Raw genomic sequence first — 25,155 nt, 5'->3', positions numbered from 1 at the left:
AGACATTTAAGTGTGGAGCATGCTTGCAATCCCAGAACCTGGGAAGCCATAACAGGAGGATCTTGAGTTTGAGGCCAGACTGGGCTACATCAGAATGAGTTGGTGGTCAACCTGAGAAATTTAGTGAGACTTTGTCTTAAAATAAAATGAAAAAAAAAAAAAAGCATGTGTTGTGGGGTTATGGAGAGAAGGTTTGGATGCAAGACCTCACATAGCTCTTGCTGAGGACCCAGGTTCAGTTCCCAAACATGGGTGGCCAATAACCACCTGGAACTCTAGCTCCAAGGGATCTGGTTCCCTCTTCTGGAGGCTGCAGCCACCTACACTCACATGTACATATACCCACACATACATGCGATTAAAAATTTTTTTTTAATGCTGGGATATACATCTGTGGTAGAGCACTTGCCCCAAAATCATCACAGTTCAGCCTTTCTCATTGTCCAGGTGCCTCAGATTGCTCAGACTTCAGAGGTCACAGTCACTTGCTTCGGCTTCTTCCTCCATTCCCCTCAGGAGAAGTGGGCTTGCTGGGGTCATGGGGCAGGCAGTGGGGGAGGGAAACCCATGAGTTCTCGAGGAACGATGTCCACATCTGGATGGGTGTCATGATAGGGACTGTAGTGATACCAGGCAAGCAGCAGGAAGATTCTGTCTTGTTACTTGGTTGAAATAAGTGAGGTGGGTAGAGTCAACAGGCCCATGTTTCACACAGGGAAACTGAGGCTTCACAAGGCAGCAAGCTGAGGACTTTCCGCCTCTCTGGAGCTTTATCTGTGCTCATCATAGACGCAAACACACATGCACACAACAAAAGAGACAGATTCTGAAATGCCAACATGAGTTGAGTTGTGACAGAGACAGTGTCCTGGGCTATATGGGGATTCTGGGCTCAAGTTAGAACTGAGAGCTGAGGCCATCTCCTATAGAAACTCCTAGCTCCTGCTGTGAGGTCAAAATAGCCGGAAATTCCTCTTTACACTTCCTGTGGAGGCGGAGTCTGACTCCCTTCCCCTCTAGTCTGCACTGGTCTTGGAGATAGATAGATAGATAGATAGATAGATAGATAGATAGATATAGAGATAACTGAATGTGACTTTCAAAGCTGCTTCAATTTGGGCATCTTGAATGTTCTGTGCTGGAGTCACCTCACACCCGGCTCTATGGAGAGAGCCAGGAAGCAGGGAATCCTCCCCGACCACCCCAGCTGGGCCTGGCTTGCCAACCATTTCCACCACAGCCCCAGAAGATGTGGGAGTGAGCCATCTTGGACTCCAGACCAACCATTATTCCAGAGGATGCAGCGCCGGAGTCATCTGCCTGGATTTCTGACCAGCTCATCATGGGATAGATTGTGACATCCTTGAGGTAGGGGCTGGTTCATTTGTTACAAGCTCTGGAGTTAACCTGGCCCCTATGATTCGTCATCTTTGTCCCCTTCACACCCCCAACTAAGCGTATCCCACCCACATAGTTCCTCTCCTGACTCACGTCAGCTCCCTCAGAACTTCAGTCAACCAGCTACCAGGACCTCAGCTCCGTTTCTCCCACATGAGCTTCCTGTGGCAGCTGCCAGCACCACTGACTCAGCCTCTCAAGAGAAGTGGCTGCTGCCTGACTGCTTCCTAGCAGTCAGGAGCTAGGCCAGCCACACACACACACACACACACACAGTTGAGCAACCTGTTGACTAGCTAGCTGCCTGCTGTCATGTGACACCCACCTCTGGGCTAAGGGAAGGGGTCATGGGTATACAGCATGGCTAACACGAGGGCTGCCATTTTTAGAGTGCTTGTGGGTAGACCTGCTTAAAGAGGCAGGGGGCAGGTCAGTCTCCTAAGTCCTTCCTTTTCCACCCTTCCTAAAGTGGCCATCCATTCCAGGGTCACTGTCATATGGTGTGTGCACCGTGAAAGTCCGACAGTTGACTTGGACAAGGGCCAGCAAAGGTGTCAATACAGGACCCAGGTCGCTATAGTCCTGTTCACTCATGTTAACTGTTGAGTGAGAGACTTCTGGGGAGGGGCAACATACACACCTCTATTCACCTCAGGAAGGGAACCCTTGACAGACCAAGGAAGCAATTGGACTAAAATCCAATTAGGTGAAGCAATGAGGTTTTTGTTTGTTTGGGGGGGGGTTACTAACAGGAGTGTGGTGAGAGGTTGCTTACGGGAACAGGCATGACTCAAAAGCTGCTGCATTATCAGAGAGTTCATCCCAAAACTGGTGATGACTCAAGAAAGTTGTACCCCAAGAGCTCTGGGTACAGCTTACAGGCAGCTCCCTTCTGTAGTCTCCCCTTGAGATTGTGTGCTGTTTCTCTAAAGCTGGGGAAAGCCGGTGAGAATCTTGTGCGTGTCAGCTTTCCCAGACACGCACCCTCCCTTTCCTCCATAAACCTTCGTGGGCCTCCGCATCCCTCCTGGAGGGAGTGTCGCAGTTCTGAGGAACGTGCCACACAGTTGACTCAACTGTTTTACTTCTGTAGATGAGGACAACCTGGTTCAGAAAGGTGAGGTGGTCACAAAAATTCCTAAAATTCAGGAGGGAAGGGTCTGGAGAGATATCCAGAAGTTTGGCTCTCAGTACAGCATTCTTCCTCAGCCTGATACCCTGCTCTCTGTTCCCTCCTGGGGTTTGTCATATCTTGCTAACCAGCTCATCCCCAGACACCGCTGCCAGGAGAAGCAGAGTCCCCCGTGGGGCTTGGGCTCCAGCTTCTGCCTCTGATGGAATTGTCCCCTGCTTCTTCTTTTCTTTTTCTAGCATCCTGACCTTTTTGCATATGTCCTTTGTTGAAAGCTCTCCACTAACACCTTTTTTAGAAAGAGGCTGGGTAAAAATAAATGCAAGGAAAAAGCCAACACACTTCTCCTTGAAGTCACCCCAAACCCAGGCAGAGGCCTCCCTCCAGCCCACTTCTTACACCTCCAGCTCCCAGATCCATCTTTCCTGGGCACACAGCCTGACAGCACCCAGCGTGGCTTTCTGCTCTGAGGTCAACTTGGCAGCTCTCTCAGATGCAAATGCCTGAATCCATCATCTCCGGAACTCTTCAGCTGTTCAGGTCTTCTCTAAAGATGGCGGGGTAGGGTATGGTCTTTGAGCTCCTCTCAGGTGCCCTGTAGCCAGTGGGAGTTCAGGTGCATGGATTCTTTACGTAGAAGCCTCACCCAATTGTGACAGCTGCACTGAGCAGGGCTCCACTCTCAGATCCACTACTCACTGTCACCTGAGACAGGGGAATAGAGTTGAACAGAATGGGGGCGGGGCCAAGAGTGCAGTGTCCATGCAGTGAGTGTTCTCTGCAGCTGGTCAGAAGTGTCCACAATATATGAATGAGAGAGAATGGCCACTGGAAAATACATGAATGAGAGAGAAAGGCCGGTTGGAAAACAGCATGCTGATAACTACTTCATTCATGTGTGTGAAAGTGTGTACGCAGGTGCACATGTGTGTGTTTATACATGGGCGGGTGTGCGTGCGAGGCCAGAGGACAACCTCAGGTGTCATTCCTCATGCACTGTCAATATTTTTGTTGCTGTTGTTTTTTAAAGATAGGGTCTCTCTCTCTCTCTCTCTCTCTCTCTCTCTCTCTCTCTCTCTCTCTCTCTCGCTGGCCTGGAGGCTGCCCAGAAGGTTGGATGGCCAGAGAGCTCAAGAAGTTCTCCTGTCTCTGCCTCCCCGATGAGAGGGTCACAAATTCATGTCACCACACTAGGCTGGGGCGTGAACTTGTGTCCTTGTGGCTGCAGAACAAGTACTCAGCCGTTTCCTCAGCTACTCTCTCATTTTCCCAGTCATCGCTAGACCTTCTGCACTGTCTGGATCCTTCTACATAAACACGCATGAGTTTTAATAACCAAGAAGAAAGCCTTACTCTCTTGAGAAAACAAAAGGCAGAAGTCATCAAGGACTATAGATTAAAAGTAAAGGTCATCTTCTGTTCTTCATATTACTTCCATAGCTTAGACATCACAGAGTTTGGTAAGGGGCTTTGAACTTGAGATCTTTCCTTGCTGATTTATTCAGAGAAAAATACTCATTTGAGTGGAAGCAGGGATAGTAAGAGCAGGAGGGGCTGACCAGGGATAGGAAGTAGGGCTACTGAGACAATTAATTAGCTAATTCATTGTCTGTGGGTATACAAATGGGCACCCTATGATGTGGAGGTCAGAGGACACCTCTCGGGTGTCAGCTCTCTCCTTCCATCATGTAGGACTGGGGATTGAACTCAGGTCATCATGCTTAGTGGCAAGTACCTCTGAGCCATCTCATGAGCCCCCTGAGCCAAATAAGAGAAACCTCAAAGAGAATGCAGAAATCCCGGGGCGTTATGTCCAAAGTGGCATGCATGTGTATAAGGACACAGAGGGGACTCGAAAGTGTATGTGTGCCTGCACACCTATGTACTTCTGCAGCTACCTTTCCCTATAATTAGTTTTAAGTTAATAATTTAACTTATCCTGTTTCTCTTTAACTATTTTGCCTCTGGGTTTTTTACCTTTATTTTTATATCTTTCTTTCCTTCTGACTCCATGGCTGGGCGGCTGGGCGGCTGGGCGGCTGGCCCCTGACATCCTCCTCTCCTCCTTTTCTTGTTCTTCCCTTTTCTGTCTTGAGCCTAATTTCTACTCATATTTATCCTCTCTGCCGGGCAGCCCTGCCTATTTCTCTCCTGCCTAACTATCGACTGTTCAACTGTTTATTAGACCAATCAGGTGTTTTAGACAGGCAAAGTAACACAGCTTCACAGTGTTAACAAATGCAACATAAAAGAATGCAACATATCTTTGCGTCATTAAACAAATATTCCACAGCATAAATGAATGTAACACATCTTAAACTAATATACCACAACAGGATACCTACAAAAGGTCAAGGAGAGCTCCAGCATGCATCTCTGTTTCTATCGGTACAGCTGTGCCTGTTGTCTCCTCTCCCTGCCTGCTGTGCTGGGAAGCCCCACTACCCAGGCTTAGGTGGAATCCAATTGACCTCCTCCTTCTTCCCACATTCACTGGGAGGAGGGCAAGTAACAGGAGCTGTGAGACCAGGACCTAGAGCTTCAGATGACTTGCCTGGTGCCGAGGGTGGGGTGCAATCAGGGCGGGGAGGGTGGGGGTGTGTGTGGGCCAGAGCAGCCACCAGAGTGGTGCACTGCACAAAGTAGGCTTGAGTTTTGGGCTCCAGGCCCAGAGGTGGGCATCTGACTCATGCCAGCAGCATTGGGTTAAAGAAGAGCAGCAGTCAGAGGTCTGGCCGGGGGCCTGAGGCAGTGGGCCTTGGTGGAAATGGATTGCAGGGATTCTAGCTGTGGGAAGGCTGCCCTCATGAAGTCCCAGTGGCAGCAGACCTTCTGTCCTGGGTGTGGGCGAGTCCTGGATACCCAAGGTCATTGACCTTGCCTTGGACTCTTGTTTCTGCAGAAGGAAATAGGATGGGACTGGGTAGGGTCTGTTCTGGGACCCAGTGATCTATATGCCAAGCTCACTGCTGTGCCAGGTGGCCTCCAAATTGTTGGTCAGCTACACGCCCTCCAACCTCCTGCATCCTGAAGATGCTGGGGTCTAGGGTCTAGGCTCTGAGAGAATGGTCAGGAGCTCTGCTCTGCCCCCGCATGTGCCAGCAGGCTCTACGGAACCCCAGATTTTGGCTTCTGACTCACTCTGTGGAGACCATGATTCTTCCTCGAGATCAATTTCTGAGCCAATTTTGGAAACACAGCAGGACAGATAGTAAGGACCAAAAGACACTTGCTGATGGGTAAGTGATTCAGGGGAGTAGTTACGTCCTCAAAATACTGGGGACTCATTATAGCTGAGGGAAGGTTCCAAATCCAGTATGGGAGATTATAGAGGTGTGTCTTCCTCCCACAGGGTGTGCTGAGATCAAACTGTCTGTCTCCCTTAGACTGCAGCTCCCTGAGGACTGGCCATGTCCCCCTGGAACCCTCTAAGGACTGGCCATGTTACACGCAGACTGGGGACTCCTGAGGACAATCCTCATCCCCCTCAGACTGGGGCTTCTGCATGAAACATCTTCTGTATGCATTTCAGATGCAGAACGTTCTCTTGGGCTCCCCAGTGCATGTTCATACCCCCTCCCACCCCCATCTCCAGAGCACTGGCTGTGGCAAGGGCTGCAGATGGCATCCTGTAATGCTCGTGGGTGTTTAGGCGCCCTGGGAGTAAAGTTTAGCCTCATTACAGCTTGTTTGAGAGAAGAGCCAATTAGAGAGGCAATTTTCCTTGAGCAGTCTGAAGAATGTGTTGATATGCTAGCCGGTCGGATGGGAAGCTGGTAACCTTTTTCGCCTCTGCAGGCCTAATGATGGCCCTGACTGCCCCTCACACCTCTGCTGGTCTCTTAGCCACTGGATTTGGGCCAATGGCAGGAGAGGAGCCTTGAGCCTCAGTCCCCCTGAGACCTCTGGTCTCCAGAGGTTACCCTGACCCATCTCTCTCCATTAACTTCACACCAGCTTCTTCCATCCTGGTGTGTTCCTTGCTGTGGGGAAACTTCATTGCTAATTACCTTCTTTGGGGCTAAATGTCTTCTATTGAATTCTTTGTGTCGAAGGAAAGTGGGACGTGCCCTTGGGAGGAAGGCGGAGCCCCTCCCCCACTCCCCTTTCCCATCCTCTCCCATCTGCCATCAGCCAATGGAGGGACAATACTGTTCTAAAGCTCAGTGTTCGCCAGGGTACGATGGGCAACCAATGAAAGAAACCATCGAGCTAAAGCCATCGAGCTAACACAAAGGGAAGGACTCCAGGTCTCTCAGAATCAAAGCCAGGGTGGGGCTGAAGCCCAGAGCTCTGTGGGAGCCACAAGCTGCTCACTCTTTCTCTGGCTTTTGAATTAGGCCCCTGTCCCTCACAGGGCAGCCACCTCTCCTCTCTACCTCTCCCCTCCTAGCATTTCCATGAGGAAACAACTAAACGTCTGCTAGAGACTCCCAGGGTAGAATGCTGACTGGCCCAACTTTGGGCACTTGAGCATGCCTGCGGGGTGGGGATCCCTGAGAAAGGCCCCGTGCTGGAGTCAGAGCTGGCCTAGTGAACCCATGCCAGGAAGAGGACAGAGACAGAACTACAGGGTGGCCATCCATCACGGGGACAGATGCCACGATTCCTCAGTGTGCCTGTCATCCTGTCACACAACTTATCTCGAAACAGACACTATAAAGTCCCTATCATTTTCACCATGATTTATTTATAGGTGAGGGGACCAGGACCCAGAAAGTTGAGGAACTTTGTCCAAGTGAGAGAGCCAGGACTTGAACCCCAAAATTTTGGGCAACAGAAGTTGGGGAAAGAGGAAGGCATAGTCCATCTGATGGGATAAAATCTGAGCATGGAATGTGGACTCCCAAACCCAGGCAATCTGCACACAGGGTCTGAAACTGAGTGCACAGTCCTCAGAGGGCAGCTAAGAGCAAAGCAGGGCTCCTGGGGACAAGTGGCGTGGCTTATTGCAAAATGTTCCCATGCACTCTTGGTCCTCAGAGGGTGGCTCTGTTTGGGAAGGCTCAGGACCCTTTAAAAGGTGGAGCATTGCTGAAGGAAGGGGGTCCCTGGGCAAGGGCCTCTACTTCCTGTTAGCCCTCGGCTTACTGACTTAGGACGATGTGACCACCTGTCTCTCACCTCTGCTGCCTTGATGGAGGGGGTATATACCTTCTCCAACCTTGGACCAAAATAAGTCTGTCCATTTTTTGAAGATTTATTTTATTTTGTGTGCATGAGTGCTTGCCTGCATGTATGTCTGTGCACTACATATGTTCCCGGTGTCTAAGGGAGTGGTGAGCCTCCATGGGGCTGCTGGGAATCAAGCCTGGGTCCTCTGCATGAACAACAAATGCTCTTAACCTATGGCCAACTCTACAGCCTAAGCCTGGCCTTCTTGAGGTTTTGGTTAAAGCAATGAATACAGCCCGCAGACTTCCTGAAGGAGGCAGTGTCTGCAAACAGCAGGTTCTAGTTGCCCTGAAGAAAGTGTGGTTGGAAGTTGGGCTGGTGTACAACAAGGGTAAATGGGAGGAGAGGGGAGGGGGAGGGGAGGGGAGGGGAGGGGAGGGAAGGGGAGGGGAGGGGAGGGGAGGGAAGGTAGGTTGGGCTTCCCCAGCATCCTAACCAGTGACCACAGTGGGAGGCTGGGCAGCTGCGGCCAGAAAGATAGACATGGAAACCATAGCAGGGTTGGTCTTCACAGTGCTAGCTTGAAGACACTGTGGATTTCAAAAGATATATTTCTTTAATTTTTGCCTATGTGTATGTGGGGCCAAGCCCAAAGAGTTCAAATACCTGGAAAAGCCAGAAGAGGGTGTTGGATCCCTGGCAGCTGTGAGCTGCCTAATGTGGATGCTGGGACCAGAACTCCTGACCCCTGGAAGAGAAGCCAAGAGCTCATAACAGCTGAGCCATCTCTTCAGTGCCTGCCCTGCCCCTCATGTGACTTGTGGGTTTTTTAATGGAAGTGCTGATAGGAGGGAAAACACTTCTGGAGGATGGGTCTTAAATGCTTATTGAATACAACACTCCACAGCCCAGACTAAAAGTAGGAGCCAAGTACTAGGGCTCAGGCTTTCTGTTGCCCCATCCAAGGCAGAGCAGAGCTCACTGCCTTAGGAAGGCCGAGTGGGTTGCAGAAGTAGAGACACCATGGGTGCTCAGCGAAGAGTATATCAGAAGCCTGAAGGGGACATTTCAAGTTCAAATCAGAACAAGGAGTGACATTTAATTTACCTGAACACAAACAATGTTTGGGAGGTGTAGCTGTGTGTGAGCATACGTGTGTGTGCATATGAAGACCCAAGGTTGATGGCAGAATCATCCTCAATAGCTCACTCATTCATTCATGGAGATAGGGTCTCTCAATCAAACCCAGAGCTCATGGATATAGGTAGTCTTGCTAGCCAGCTTGCTCGGGGCCTCCCCTGTCTCCACCTTCCAAGGCTACCATACCTACCTAGAATTTTATGTGGGTTCTGGGGATTCAAATTCGGGTCTTCATGCTTGTTCAGCAATCGTTTTAACCACTGAGCAATCTCCCTAGCCCTTTACCATTCCTTAAGAAGACAATTTTGAAGAATGAACACCTACTCTGTGCCAGACATGGTCATAAAAAAGCCATGTTGTCTAGGTCATCAGTACATCCTATGGATTTCTATATTTTTGACAAATATGGAAAGGTAGAAGCCAAGACCCTGAGAATTAAGGGGGCATGTCCAAGGTCACACAGCTAAAAAATGAGAGACCTTGATTCTACTTATTTCCCAGAGCCAATGTCTTCAGCCATCAACCCTTGGGACCTCTGTGGGCATGGGTGGACCCCAGGCAGAGGGTGAGATTATGTCTCTGCCATCAGATTCACTGATGGGTGTTTCATTCTCCCTTCACCTTTAGGGTGCCCTTGCTCAGGGTTCGCATCCTTCAGCTCTGCACTGGGGTCCTTCGGAGGCTGCCTCGGGGACCTGGGTTCACGCTGGGCACCAGTAGCTTCCTGGGTATCTCTGAGAGCCAACTCCACAGCAGCGGACAGCCTGCTAATTAGGACACGCTCTTTATGACTTTGTATTCTGAGATGTCATTTACCAGTCTTGGGGTTGGGGGGTGGGAGTGGAGAAGACTTACACAGTTGTTTTTAATTACATTTGGTTTGCTAATTTCTGATAGAAAATAAATATTTACCGAGAGCCATATTTCTTCATTTCACGCCAGCTGACTTCCAGAGTTTATCGGGTGCCCAAACAGGCACGCCCGCTCACCTCCCCCCTCAAGTCCCCACCCCCTTGCTGGAGTCACACTCTAGAGCCTGGAGAAGGGAGTAGTAAGGGAGAGAGGGGGGTAATAGAAAGGGGGGAAGGGGTCAAGTTCAAGTTTGGACAGTATAGTGAGGACTCGGAGACAAGCCTCCTTCCTCAGTCTCTTGTGCTGTGGCTGTTGCAGAGAGGTCGGAAGGCAAGGTGGCCTTAGCCCTGATGTGTTTTCCGGGTCTGTCCACACTCATGGGCTACCTCTAAGATGTCCAGTCTACCATGTGCTAAGATGCACTCACTCTGGCTCCAAGATGGTCCCTCTGAGGACCAGGCTCCATGATGGGTGGACAGCTTGCTCACAAGGCAGCTTTGTCAACTCTTGTCTCTCCAACTGGCCTTTGCAAGGCAACAGGGGTGGGAGGAAAGAGCATAGGGGGAGGGAAGAGGCCCGGGGTGGGGGAAAGCACCTTGTTCCTGGGGTGGGGGGCTAGGATGTGGCTGAGGACAAGGACACACACTTAATGTGTGGTTATGTGTTCAAACACAGGTGTGTATGCAGATAAGTATACAGATAGGCTTGTATATGTGAGCTTATATACATGGAGGCCAAAGGTCAATCTTAGATGTCGTTTATCCAAAGTCACCCTCCTTGTTTTTTGTTTGTTTTTTTATTTTAAAGTGTGTGTGTATGTGTGTGTGTGTGTGTGTGTGTGTGTGTGTATATATACACTAGAGTCCAGAAGAGGCCATTGGCTCCCCTGGAAGAGTTACAGGTTGTATGAGTCACCTTGTAGGTACTGGGAACTGAACTTGGGTCCTCTGCAAGAGCAGTAAATTGATAATGCTTACCCCTTCTCCCAAGGTCCCAATGACTCCACCAATACCCCCCCTCCCCACCCCAGAACCAACGAATTGAATGGGCTTCCTTGCAAAGCCCGGGTGAGGGGTTCTTTACAGGGATGTGGGCATGTCCCTCTCAACTGGCGGCACCTGGAAAGCATACCCAACAGGGATGAGGGCTTCCCTGTAGCTACATAAATGGAGCTGTCTCCGGCTTCTATATGAGCTAGCCCCGCCCCCAGGCTGATGGACAGGTGATAAGGAAGGAGCAGCTAGGTACTTAGGAGGGTGAGGGAGTGGGAGAGGTGGGGAGGGGGTGAGGGGGTAGGGGTGAGGGAGTGTAAACCACCACCCAGCCTAGCTGAGAAGATCTTTGGCAAGGAGGCACAGCTGAATTCCCCAAGCTGTTGATTTCTTGGCTTGGAGGACAACCACTCAGAACACAGCTCTTAGCTGCTGAATGCTCTCTCCGGGTTCCCACCTCGTGTTTTGAGACAGAATCTCTCACTGGGACCTGGGGCTGAGTCCCACAGATCCTCCTGTCATCATGTCCCCAGCACCAGGGTTACAACCAAGCATCACTATACCTGGCTTTTTTTACGTGCCTTCTGGGGCTTGAACTCAAGTCCTCATGCAATTTACCGACTGAGGCGACACCCCGCCCCATCCCTGCAGCCCTACACCCCGCCCTCTGAGTTGTGGTCTTGGGACTAATGCCTTCTTGGTGCGGAGTGGAGGGCCTGGAGCCTGTAAGTAGCTGAGGGAGAGCAGGCTCTAAGTCTCAGCAGAGCTTATGGGGTGCATGCGCTGTCTGTTGGCACCCGGTCATAGCCCAAGTAGCCTGTGGTCAGAGTCCAGTCATAAGCCCACGTGTGCACGTAGGGCCCTCTTTGAGAAACGCTGTTTGAGTAGCCAGGAGGGTAGCGGAAGGGAGGAGCCTCAGGGAGACTGGGCGGAGCCTGGCAGCTGGGAGGAGTCTCGTGGTCCCGAAAAGGGATGGGGGAAGAGATAAAGAGCTGCGGGCAGAGGAGTGAGAGGTCCCTGCCCCCAGCCTGATTTCCAAATCCATGGTAAGCCGAGATTGGGTTTTTTTTTTTCTTTTTTTTTCCAATTACATTTCAATTTAGCTCAATTACTTTTCCATTATTGTTCAAGCGACTCGGTTTTAATTGAAGCTGGTGGTTCTTATCTCCCTCATTCTCCCCATACAAGGGAGGAGGGGGAGGAGGTGGAAGAGGAGAGTCGGGAGGAGGCCAAGGAGCTGTGGCCCCTTTAGGTGAAAGGTCAAGCTCACCTGGGACATCCCCTGAGTGACCAAAACAAATCTGCATGGTGACATAAAGACATAAGAAGCAACGTTGTTGGCCAACCCTGATCAGTACAGCGGGCCGCTCTTATGCCTGGTTTTAATACCTGCAGTTTCAGTGAACTGTGTTCCAAAATATTCACCTGGACTCCTTGAGGAGGGAGCCGCTGCGGTCCAGGACTTTCATTGCGATGCGTCGTTACAGTTGTTTTATTTACGGTGGCACTTCCCTTCCGTGCTTCCTTCATAAACCCAACTTTATGGTGGTGCGCATGCATGTGCGTATGGGGATCCCTGTCTCAGCTTTCAGGGGCCCGAGATGGATCCCGGGTGACCTCAAGGGACTTTTGGACTAGACTTGGTTGCAGCCAAGATTCATTTAACCCTTAGCAAAGCCCATGAGGTGCTTTACTGAGAAAACTGGAGCCCAGAGAAGTGAGGGATTGGCCCTGAGTCTTACAAAGGAGAAACTGCAGAGGTGGGGTATCTCAGCCGCGTGGGTCTGAAGCTTGGGGACTGCCCCCAGAGCCTTGGTTTACACACACAATATTACAGCAACTTGCCTTTCCCCAGCCCCAGCTCCCCGATGCTCCACTTCCAAAGTCTGTTCCTTTTGGCTCTCCTCCTCCTCCTCCTCCTCCTCCTCCTCCTCCTCCTCCTTTTCCTCTTCCTCCTCCTCCTCTTCCTCCTCCTCCTCCTCCTCCTCCTCATCGTCCTTGTAGTCATTATTCACCCTTCCTTCCCTCTCTCCAGGGAAACAAAGCTTTGAGGTTGGACAGATCTGAATGAAATGACCTGCAAACTGCCATGAAAGCCCTGGGAGTCCCCATGTCCTTCTTAACTAGATAAGAACAACATCCCCTTCCTGGGGACAGAACTAAATGAGATGAAGGACATTAGGAAGCTTCCCCGCCATCATGCGGTCCTGGCACCCATCCACAGCAGGTTAATTTCCCTACTTGTCAACTCAAATCAATGAGTCTAGAGATGTACCCAAACTCAGGGAGGAGGCACAAAGCCTGAATGGGGTCCATGTCTCTCTTAGTCACTTTCCTATAGCTGTGACAGGACACCGTGACAAGGGCAGCCCATGGAAGAGTTTACTGGGGTTTATGGTTTCAGAGGGTTTCAGAGGGTGAGTCCGTGATCACTACAGCAGGGAGCACGGCAGCAGTCAGGCAGACAGAATGGTGCTTGAGCAGTAGCTCGGAACCTAGTCAGCATCTGAATGTAGGAGGCAGAACAAGCTAACCAGGAACAGCAGGGGATTTTGAGCCCTCAAAGCCCACCCCCAGTGTGACACACCTTCTCCTAACCCTTCCCAGATGTTTCACCAGCTGGGGGAACCAAGCATTCAAACACAAAGAGCCTATGAGGACCATTCTCATTTGGGCCACAGTACCTCTTAACCTTAATTACCCTCAGCCCTGCAGCAGAGGAGGGTAAGGGAGGACAGTGTGATTGTCATCTTTACGAGCCCTTGGGGTAAGCATACGCCTGTGTGCTCTCTCTGTCCACACCTCCCTTATTCTGCCCAGTGAGCTGGAGAAGACCCTGTGACTCTGAGGTAGGTGCGTGGTTAGCAAGCCTCTGGCCTTGTGGGTATGATACATACATGGGTTTCTCAAATGAAAGATGCCTTCTACTAGAAATGATGGAATATTAAGCCAAAGGGGGCTTTAATTTTTTTTTCAAGTAGCAAAGCCTGGAGGTGTTGGTAGCAGTGGTTTGAATGAGAATGCCCCCTCTAGGTTTGCTTATTGCTTTTATAGAGAACCCGGGTTTGAGTCCCAGCACCCGCATGGCCACTAATTATCACCTGTAAGTTCTAAGCTGTATAGTAAGTTTAAAGCTAGCTGGAATACGCAAGACGTGTCTCGAAAGAAACACACAGGTGGTTGGGAGGCAGAGACAGGTTAAACTCTGTGAGTTCAAGGCCAGCCTAGGCTGCATATCAAGTTTCTGTTGGCTACATACTGATACCCTGTCGAAATCAATCAACCAATCAATCAATCAATGCACTAATTAAAATGCATTTAAAAAATAAATGAGCAGCCAAATCCTGTATCTCTTAAGTAAATAAAAATTACTTTAAAAACTGAAATACATTGGCCGTATGGTGTCTCGGATGAATCCTAGCAAACATTAAAAGAACTTGCTATACTTATCCTGCGACATCTTCCTTCAAACAGGAGAGACGGGAATACATCACAACTAGGCTGAGGGACTGAGATTGCCTTTATTTTTAAATAGGAGAAAGAGACAAGAGAAGAAACCTGCAGACTGCCATTCCTTAGGAGCCTAACAACTAAAATATTATGCAAAATACTAGGCAGGTGACTGCATCAATACACAGAAAGAATTACACACCACGGCCGAATGGGGCTCATCCCGGAATGTCAGGCTGGTTCGATATTCAAAAGTCAATCAATGTAATCCATCACATTAACAGCCCACCTTCTCCTCTCAAACGGAGATAATAAGCACGTGTTGCTGTAAGCTGCTGGCTGTTGACAGTTTGATACTCAGCAGCGGATTAAAAACCCAGCACAGCTGATGTCCTCCTCAGTCCCCTCCCTGTTCATTCCACACTCCCCAGGGGTAACCACTCGCCCAAATGCAGTGTATATTTGTCCTTCCTTCCTTCCTTCCTTCCTTCCTTCCTTCCTTCCTTCCTTCTTTCCTTCCTTCCTTCTCTCCCCCCTCCTTCCTTCCTTCTTCTCTCTTCTCTTTTTCTTTCCTTCTCAAGACAGTCTTCCTGATTCTGCCACCCAATTGCTGGGATTAAAGGTGTGCAACACCGTACCTGACCATTGTATGTGTTTATTTATAGTTTTACAATAAATGCTGGGGATTGGACCCAGGGACTTGTGCTTGTCAGGAAAGGACTTTGTCCCTGAGCTACACTCCAGCTCATATTTACAGGCTTTTAAAACTTACATAAATAATATCCACACCATAGGCAATCCTTCTGTTTGTACTGTGCCTGGGGCTGGCAATGTAACTCAGTTGGTAGATGCAGCCTGCAGGAAGCCCTGGAGTCCATCCCTAGAACTACATGAAGTTGGGCATGATAGCACTTGGGAGGTAGAGGCAGGAGGGCCAGAAATTCAAGGTCATCCTTAGCCACACAGTGAGTGGAGGCCAGCCTGTGTACGTGTGACTTGTCAGTAACAACAGTAGTGTGTCCTGAAATTCATGAGTGTATCCGGCCATGGCTCTAACTGCTGTGTGGCCTTCCACTGCTGTGGTTTATCCATCTTCCATGGAAAAAAAAAATTCATTTGTCCCCAGACAAATTCATTTGTCACAAAGTGTTGGCAGGAACCTTCCTGTGTCTCCAGGTGTGAATATGTTGGAGTTTCTCTGGGGAGAGAAACTTCTCTGGTCAAAACCTTCTCCACCAGGGCCCATATGAAGGTGCCAGTCATGGCTTGTGTGTCTGTGTGTTTCAGAAGGTTGGGAGGAAGGGTAACAGCAGCAGGGAGAGATGTCCGTGGGTCCTGTCTATGTACGAAGTGAACTGAGCAGAACCTTCGCTCCGTGAACGAATGTCCATTGCAAGGATTTGGGTTCTATTCTTGTCCTTCCCATCGGCCCTGATGGTCTCATCCCCTATTAGCTTCTGTCTGGCCTTCGAAGATCCTCACCCAATCCCAGCAACTTGTCAAGGTCTCAGTGGGGACATTAGATAGCATGAGATGACAGGCACCCCTGCCTCTGATATGATCCAGGGGCTGGGGGCTGCAATTAAATGGGAAGGCAGAGAAGGGAAAATGGAGAAGAGGCCGAAGTGGGGGGGAGGGCCACTAGAGGAGTAAAGATGCCCTTGCCACGGCAAGCTCAAGAGCAACCTTACCAGAAGTGTGTTTGAGCATCAGGGGTCCCTGAGACATTGCCACGTGTGCACGCATGCCCGTGTAAGCAAGCACACACGGCACACAGCATGCATACGTGAACATGAAAGCATCTGTCACAGCACTACACATACCCCATGCACGCGTGCACACACACACACACACACACACACACACACACACACACACACACACACACACCACACACTATCCCTGCTCCTTCTTAGCCCAATAAGAGAGCAGGAGATGATGTATGCCCAAATTCTCTCTTCAAATTCTCAGGCTCCACCCAAGGCTTTAGGAAGTTCAGCCTTGAAGAGTTCCATTCCCAGCTCAGGGTGGTGGCTCATGCCTGTGACTACAGTACCCAGGAAATGGAGACAGAGGATCCAGAGTTTAAGACCAGCCCAAACTACAAAGTGAGACCCTCCCCAAATCTGCTTTTAAAGAGAGGGGTGTGTGGCAATGCACACCAATAATCCCCATCTCAGGAGCCTGAGATGCAAGAGAATGACTTTAAGTTCCAGAGGCCAGCATGGGCTACATAGTGAATTCCAGGTCAGCCTGGTTACAAAGAGAGACCCTCTCTCAAAAGAAAAAAGGGGGGATTCTTTCTGTTTAGAGCTCTGATTTTTGTACCATTTTTCCACCTAATTGCATCCTTTGGGCTGTTACTTGTTTTTCAGCAGAGAAATAGCTGCCTTTTTTTTTTAAATTAGGAAAATAATCCCAGCTGGAGAGACAACTCAGTGATTAAGAGCACACACTGCTCTTTCAGAGGACCTGAGTTCAGTTCCCAACACCCACATTAGACAGCTTACAGTGACCTGTGACTCCAGGTCCAGGGATCAGACACCATCTTCTGTCCTTCATGGACACTACACTCAAGTGCACAAACCCACACCTACACACATACACACACACACACACACACACACACACACACACAATATATATATATATATATATATACATATATATATATATATATATAATTAAAACTAAAAATCTTATTTCATAAAAAATAACTCTTTACTGCTCACAAGTTAGATAACATAAAATAATAAGAACAAGATAAAAAGGAAACTTTGCACCATGTGGAAATGGGTCCTTCTAGAAGTTCCTTTCTTCTAAATAGACACTATCTCCCTTTTCCTAAATGTCTCCTAGTTTGTTTTTATTTGATAATAAATGTTTTTAAAAGCTTCTTTGATAAATAAAATTAACCAGCTAATCTTGTTTTTAATGTCTATTTAAAAGTGCATGGTGTTCCATGCTCTGGTCTGAGTACACTGTAATTTCTGAATGCAATTGTTACAATGTCTCACAAGTTCTTCTAGAACCATGGACCTCACTGAAGACAGGAGACTCTGTGTCTCTTGTCAACCCTGCAACTGACCATGATGACTGATTTGAGTGTTAAATACTGTGACTTTGTTTTAGACAAGATCTCATGTAGCATAGCCCAGGCTACCCTCCAATTCAATATATAGCCAAAAGTGACCTTTGGCCTCCACTCCCCAGATTGCTGAGATTACAGACAAGTGCCACCAGAGCAGGTTTATGTCCTCTGAATTCCATGAAACTCTGTGGGGCATGAGCATATAAGTGTACGTGCACAGACATACATACACACACACACAATCAATCAATCAATCTATCAATCAATCAGTGTAATGATGACTTTTAAAATACAAAATAAAAACAGTTGGCCTGAACAAGGGAGAGCACATCGACCCCAGATGCTGTCTGGGAGGCCAGTACAAGACTCATCCAGACCCTTGAACATGGATGTCAATGAGGAGGCCTCTGCACTCCAGGAAGCCTCTGGTAGTGGATTAGTATTTTTCCCTGGTGCAAGAAGGGACTTTGAGAGCCCATCCCACGTGAAGGGATACACTCTGGCCCTGGACACATGGGGAAGGGCCCAGGACCAGCACAGGAAGATTTGGTGGACTTTGCAGAGCCCCCCTTGAGGGCCCTACCCTGCCTGGGGAGTGGTGGGTGGATGGGGTGGGGGTAGGTTGGGGGTGGAGGAGGAGGGATGGGGGTGAGGGGAGGGAGAGGGAAAAGAGACTTACATGTGAAACAAGCTTGTTCCCTAACTTGAACTAATAAAAAAAAATACAAAATAAATTTACAAATCTCTTACCCATGGGCTGTGGGCATTTTCCCATATAAACTACAGAACACTGGCAGGTTTGTCCCCATGGGCGTCCTGGCACGATCTTGGACCCAATGAGGTTTTCCCTTGTAAGAGAAGGGGCAGTCGTGTCCCGTATATTCTTTGTTTTTTAAAGTGGCTTTTTAAATTTTTGTTTTTGAGATTTCAATATAATTATATCATTTCCCTCTTCCCTTCTCTTCCTCCAAAACCTCCTATATACCGTTCTTGCTCTCTATCAAATTGATGGCCTCTTTTTTCACTAATTGCTGTTTCAGTAACATGCATATGAATATATATGTATATATATATATATATATATATATATTCCTAAATACATAAGTACTGGTTTCTTAAATGGTGGCTGTAGGTTCTCCTCCAAGATCCATGATTTCACTAGCTCTGGCTAGTTGTTCGGGTTTCCAGTGCTGGTTCCAACTGAGGGCAGTAGCAACAGCCTAGTCCCATACATTCTTATTATTAAAGTGCCCCAGGCACCAAACAGCTTTGGCCACCAAGCCAGGCTCCAAGCTAGGACAAACACAGGCATGGTTTCCCTCTTGTTGAGCTTGTTGTAAGTCCAATTAGAAAACTGTTGGTAACTGTTGTGGAATGTGTGCCACTACTGCTCTCTTAGGGTTATGGAGCCATGCTGGTCGCTGCCCTGGTTCACAGTCACTATGCCTGGGTAGAACCTGTAGGTTTCTCTCTTTTGAGGGAGCTTGCATGGCGCCTTCTGGTGCCATGAGAACTAGTCCTCAGGTCAGTTCCAATGCAGAGGCTTCTGAGCCTTGTGTATGAAGTGCTTAATGTCTTCTGCAGTAGGGACTTACCTTCCACCTCTTGGGGACAACCAAGGACAATAGCAATAGCCTCATCCCATAAGAGTATTTTCTTTCTTTGTTTGTTTATGTGCTCTAGGCATAAAACAGCTTTGGCCACCAAGCCAGGCACTAAGTTGGGATGGACAAAGGACTGCCATCGGCTTTGCCCCTCTCTCTATAAGAACATCAATAACAAGGTGTATCTTTGCCTATTGCCAGGGGCAGGGGTCCCATATGCTCTTAGCAAGGGAGGAAAGAGACCAAGGAGGTCAGGTCTAAGCTTCCGGGGATAAGGACATTGAGATCTTCACGGGCTGCAGACACACATGGCCACACCTATTCTGGATCCTCTTGCTTGGGCAGCAAGCACTTTTCTGACACAACCATCTCCCCAGACCGGGAACTTGGGCTTTAGAACATGCATTTAAGAGTTGAGGCTCATCTTTGGAAAACCCGTCGGGACCCTCTGGGCCTAGACACACAAAACATGGGCAGCCTCAGTAGGTGGATAGTGATGCCTGTGGAGATGCGTCCGTCTTCTGCTCCATCTTTCCTCCAGGCCCAGGGTTGACAGCCCAGAATGCTGAGTTCTTGATTGTCCCTGCTCCTCTTTCAAAAAAAAAAAAAAAAGAAGAAGAAGAGAAAAAGCCCCACAACAACTCTATTAAAATAACAGCATGATATAGTTAATTATTCCCCCTAGAAAGTGAAAAACTGCAGGAGCACAGCTTCCCCAGCTCCCCCATTGCCTTCTCCAGTTCCCTGAACCTGTTCCTGGCCCCTCGTTATTGTGCCCGCCCTGGGAGCTTTAAGTGGTTCTGAAGATTGCCTAAGACAAAGCCCCAAATCCTGCTTTCGATATTTGAGACTGTCACCATCTGGACCCTCCCTACACACTTGCCTCGCTTCACTGGCAGGATTCTGCTTTCTCTACCAACTGGGCTGTCTACATCACACCCTTCTCTCCTCCTCACATTCTTTTAAGACCCTGGTCACACTCAGCTTCCTCCATGAAGGTGGCTTTGATTGCTGCAGCCTAGAGTTTCTTAAAGTAGACTCAAACCATCAGCGTCGATGACATACAGCATGTGTGAGGAGCATGGGGGCAGTGGGGGGCGGAGGGTAAGATGCTGATGCATAGATGTTTTGTGGAAATCCCCGGAGTCTCCTGTCTTGTAGCACACCGTCCCAATGTAACTGTAATGGTGAGCTTTTTAACTTGCCGTAACCTAGAATCACCTGGGCCTGTGTGCATCTCTGCAGATTGTCTGGATTACTAACGTCCAGCCCACTCTGGGCAGCAGCATTCCCTAGGCAGGAGGCCTGGACTGTGTAAGAATGGAGAAATTGAGTTGAGCATGAGCCAGCAATTGAGTGGTTGTACATTTGTTTCTCTCTGCTCTTAACTGTACATGTGATGACTAACTGTTTGAAGTTCCTGCCTTGACTTCCCCATAAGGACTGTAACTTGGAATTGTAAGCTGTAATAGATCCCTTTCTCCCCAAGACTGTTGGAGTATTGTTTCACAGCAACAGAAATAAAACTAGAATAGTAGCCAGCAGTCCTTCTCTGACCCCCTATAGCACTTGCCCTCCATCTCTCACTTAGACAAAGCTGATGCTAGAGCCTGATGGGCCAGTCACTCCAAAGAGCCCTCTCTCTACAAAACACCCCAGTCCTCAGCCATCCATGTTTAATGATCTGGGGTTTGGGAGCAGGCAGGGAACTCTTTGAGGCTGCCCCAAAGAGCACACACACACACACACACACACACACACACACACCACCACACACACATACACACACACACACCACACCACCACACACACATACACACACACACACACCACACATACACACACACACACACACACACACACACACACACACACACACACACACACACACACAATGGGATTGTGTAGGGAAAACAGAGAACCCCACCTGAGATTCCTGCAAACACTCAAGTGGCTGGTGTCCCTTGCCTTCAAAGAAAGCCACTACAAATCCTCTTTGGAGGAAAATGTTCCATTTTAGTCTTCCAGGAGCCTCACAGACTCAGGTCAAACACAAATCCATGATCATAGGGCTGGAGAGACAGATGGCTCAGTGGTCAAGACAGCATACTGCTCTTGCAAAGGGCCTAGATCTGGTTCTCAGCACCCATGTTAGGTGGCTCAACCTGTCTCTAACTCCAGCTCCAGAGGACCCAACAACCACTTATGGCCACTTTTGAGGAACTGTTCTGATGTGACCATACTATCACATGTTCACACATATTCAGAATTTAAAAATAAAAATGAATCTTAAGAAAAATACTCTCAGAATCAAAGTTGGAAAAAAACACTTAAGAAAGATGAGTGCAGTGAGTTAGAGCTAGAAGAGATCATAAATGACAGAGACAAATGCCCAAAGGATTCCAGATTTATCAGGTGCTGACTATAAAATTATCATTCACAAAGCAATGGAAGATAGGTAGGTAGGTAGGTAGATAGATAGATAGATAGATAGATAGATAGATAGATAGGTCCATATATATTTGAGACAGAATCTCATATAGCCCAGGTTGGCGTCATATCTGCTGTATGGCTAAAGCTGGCCTTGAAGTCTTTTAAATATTTTCACATTTATTATTATTGTATGCATTGTATGATGGAGTGAGTACATGTGCCACAGTCTGCACATTGCAGGTCAGAGGACACCTCCTTACAGTGGTCACTTCTCCCCTTTCACTGTGTGAGCCCTGGGGATCAAACTCAGGTCATCAAGCTTGTCAACAAATGTCTTTACCTGTTGAGCCATCTCAGTGGCCTGAGTGCATGTTTCAATATTCAGAAGACACGGGGACGTATCAGTCTCCTCCAACCCTCAGATACCCATTTTCCAACGGGAAGACAATCATGGATCCCAAACATTTGCAAATCCTACCAAGAAAAATTAATCCATACAAAAAAAACCATGATATTCTTAGCCCCCTCTCCCCAGACTTTTTTAAAATCTTGGACAGGATTTTATGTAGTCCAGGCTAGCCTTAAATTGTCTATGTGGCTGAAGATGACCTTGAATCCTCCTGCCTCCAAGAGCTTTTGAGTTGTAGGCACCTGACTTCTTGCCTAGTTTACTCAGTGCTGGCGGTCAAACCCAGGGCTTCATGCATGCTAGCTAAGCACTCCACCTATTGGGTCACCAACCCCTCCATCCCATTTTAGTGCAAATGCTACCTGCTCTTCAGGCCACTCCCCCTTACTCTGTCCCTTGTGGCTTGTCTTAGGATGGCCCCCATGAGTATTTGTACAGTCCCTGTTGTACCGAATTCCATCGTGATGGCTGTACCTCTTACATCCAGGTGTCTGACAATCAATATTGCTTTGCTTGCTTTTCCTTTGTGAGAGCTCTGGTAAAATCCTTTGGGTGTGGGTTCTTTCTCCTGGGGTTAAGAGAGTAGATGTGAGGCTTGTCAACTTCCCTGTGAACTGGGGAGTCAGCAGCAAACCCCTTCAGGGAACTGCCCTACATTAAGCCCCAGCCAAAGCCACCTCCCTCCTTGGGGTAGAAGGATCCATAGGAACACCAAAGCTTCACTGTGGGACATCCTTCACCAACCAACAGGTATCTGGCCAGCCCAACATTCCCAATAACCAGATCATAACGGAATCGAGACTCATGTCCCATTCACTGAGGTTTGGGTAGATGTCCAGTATTTTCAAAAGAAAGCACAAAAGAGCATGCATACAGTAGGTGTGCAATCAGTGCTGGGGGTATCTCTCCCACCTGACCCAGAAGAGAAAGGGCTTTCTGCAGAAGGTCATAGTGGGCAGGATAGACAGTCTTACTATGCTGCCAGGATCGGGGGACATATCCAGGTGAGTCATGGGTTGCCTGCCTAAGATGGGCCACAGAGCCTGGCAGGAGCAGGACCACCCAATGTCTTACATCAGACATGGGGGAAACTGGGACCAGGATGGGAGAGTACACACACTAGAGAGTGAGGCCAGGGGCTTACTTCCTGTGAGTTTGTCACAAGGGGAGGGACCTGAAAGTGGCCAAAGTTGTCTCCTCCCCAGACTCTTGGGCCCTCTATTTTATTCCAATGGAAGGCAAAGTACACAAAACTGGACTCTAATGAGATGGGTGGCGTTGAGAAACAGTTTTAGTCCCTCCCTCCTGCCCACAGAGGGGCTCTGCCTCAGCCCAACCCAGCCACCTCCTCAAAGGCAAATCTGGTCTTCAAAATCCAGCAGGAGAGGGAAGGGGGAGAACTATTTCATTGAAGGCATGGAGGTGTAGACTCTATGCTTGCCCAGGCCCCCTGTCTAGGTCAACAGCTCTGTAAAGGGACCTCCAAGACACTAAGTGCACTCAACATCATCACCATAGTGGCTTCTGAGACGAGGTGCTACCAGGTCTCCTGATCCCCACCTGGAATATGAACAAAACTCTAGATCAGGGATTGAGATGGGAGTATGGAGGGGCAACTTTACCAGCCCCTCAACCCAGAGGTCAAGGTCACTGCTACTCAGGAAGGAGGGCCAGCATCCACATCCTCTTTCCTCTCACCACTTGCCCCAAACACTCACTGACCCCCCCCCTTCTTTGGCCCAGCAATCAGAGCAGCTTCACACAGGCCCTGTGTGGAGTCCCAAGTTTGGGGCCCTGCAGGAGGAAAGTGGGGTGTGAAGAGTGGACAAGGTTTGCAGCACTCTGTTGTTGGCCATCTCTGAAGCATCCCCCAGACTACCCTTTCTGACCCCTTTGACTTTCTCTCTCCTGGACACTCTGGAGGCCCTCAAGGCCACCATAAGCCGCCAGACTCCACTCCATGGGAAGGGAATTCAGATAGGCAAGGACTGCACTAGCTCTCGGCAAGCTTCTCAAATGTCCGCCGGATTCTTACACTGCACAAAAATAACTGTGCACTAAATAAACTTTAATAACAGCCTGGCTTATCTAAATCCCGGTAGCTAGATCCTGCCAGGGCTCTGAGGCTCTGTGCACCCCTGCATGGACAGCCCCCCCACTCCGCCGCCATCCTCCATCCAGGCACCCCTTCTTTAGGAGGCCTCTTCAGCTTGTCTCAGTGGAAGTGTGCCCCCCACACCCAGCCTCGGTAGCCACCCCTGACATTCAGGCTCACAGACTCAATTCTGTCCCCTCAGATTCCCTCGTTGCTGCTCTAACCACCCCTCCCAGCACTTTGTACCTCAGGGAATGACCGTCTTGGAAGCAGGGTGTTTTACATGTGTGGTGAGTTAGGATGAGGTCATCCAGGAGTGGCCCAGGCCATTGTCAAATACTCCTGGGACCTTTCAAAAGGATGGCTGTGGGAAGAGAAGGACATTCAGGGGAAGCTGGTGTGCAAACAAGATGGCGGCAAAGCGGGCAACGTGGACAAAGCAGACACGGTTAGAGAAACTGCAGCTGCTGTCCAGAGTCCACAGAAGTCCCGCAATGCCAACCCTCACTTTACCCACCTGAACCATCCTGGACTGGAAAGAAGTTTGTGATTAAGCCAGTCTGGCATTTTGTCTGTGAGCATTGTGCAGGCTAGGGCATCACCCCACACAAGGCTGCCATGAACTCCTGGCTAGTGCATTTACACTAGGGAAAACTGAGTCCCAGAGCTAGTCCAAGGGCAGAAGCTTCCTGACTCTAGAGCAGTGATTCTCAATCTTTCTAATGCTGTTCCTCATGTTGTAGTGACCACCAACCATAATATTATTTTCATTGCTGCTTCATAACCAATTTTGCTACTGTTATGAATCGTAATGTGAACGAACATCTGTGTGTTACAAGAAGTCTTGACCCGCAGGTTAAGAATCAATGCTCTAGAGCCCCCTCCTTTTTTTTTCTGAGTCAAATGTAGTCAGTGCTGCTCTTGAACTTGCCCTATAGCTGAACTTGAACTTCTGATCCTCCCGCCTCCACCTCCCACACTAGTACTGGAATTACAGGTACATGGGACCACGCCCAGATGCTTGGGCTGGGACCCAGGGCATTGTCATGCATGCTAGGCAAGCAGTCTACCAGCTGAGCCACATCCCAGCTCCCAACTCCCACTAGCCTGCAAGCCCTTATAGTCCAATAGTAACTAATAATAATATCACAGAATGAATGACTCCAGGCTCTGGACTCTGGTGATGCCCACAGCACCGTGAGAGGAAGAATCTTCCAACTTCTTCAGGGACTGGTCCAGCTCCTAACCATAAAGAAGCAGGGCCAGGGCTCAGTGTGGGACCTGCTGCCTCTAGATAAAGATGCCCATTACAGTTCCAGGCAGATGTGCACAGCTCTCTCCTGGCCCGACTCTTCATGGCCTGACAGGGCTCTAGCTAGTCACCTGTACTCTGTGCTCGACAGGATGCCATGTCCTCATTGGGGGCCCCCCGCAAATGTCCATG

The 25,155-nt window shown here is 49.0% G+C and overlaps 2 long non-coding RNA genes across 3 annotated transcripts in view; one reads left to right on the top strand and one right to left on the bottom strand.

Moving 5' to 3' along the window:
• Positions 1-353: 353 nt before the first annotated feature.
• LOC113833362 lies at positions 354-1,619 on the bottom strand. The gene is made up of 2 exons (XR_003481011.2): positions 1,285-1,619; positions 354-774 (listed from the first exon to the last, which is right to left on the bottom strand). It is a non-coding gene; the product is annotated as an uncharacterized LOC113833362 (long non-coding RNA).
• The window catches only part of LOC113833363, a 38,085-nt gene continuing 13,927 nt past the window's right edge, over positions 998-25,155 (top strand). The window contains exons 1-3 of one of the 2 annotated variants that reach the window (XR_004772031.1): positions 998-1,368; positions 5,636-5,769; positions 5,883-6,258. This is a non-coding gene — a long non-coding RNA (uncharacterized LOC113833363). Of the gene's footprint in view, positions 1,369-5,635; positions 5,770-5,882; positions 6,259-25,155 lie in introns of those variants that run through there. The other variant, XR_003481012.2, reaches the window with a different exon arrangement.

Source organism: Cricetulus griseus (assembly GCF_003668045.3).
Source record: "Cricetulus griseus strain 17A/GY chromosome 1 unlocalized genomic scaffold, alternate assembly CriGri-PICRH-1.0 chr1_0, whole genome shotgun sequence".
NCBI classification, from domain to species: Eukaryota; Metazoa; Chordata; class Mammalia; order Rodentia; family Cricetidae; genus Cricetulus; species Cricetulus griseus.
Note: the sequence above shows the minus strand (reverse complement) of the source record. Positions and strands in the feature narration are given on the sequence as shown.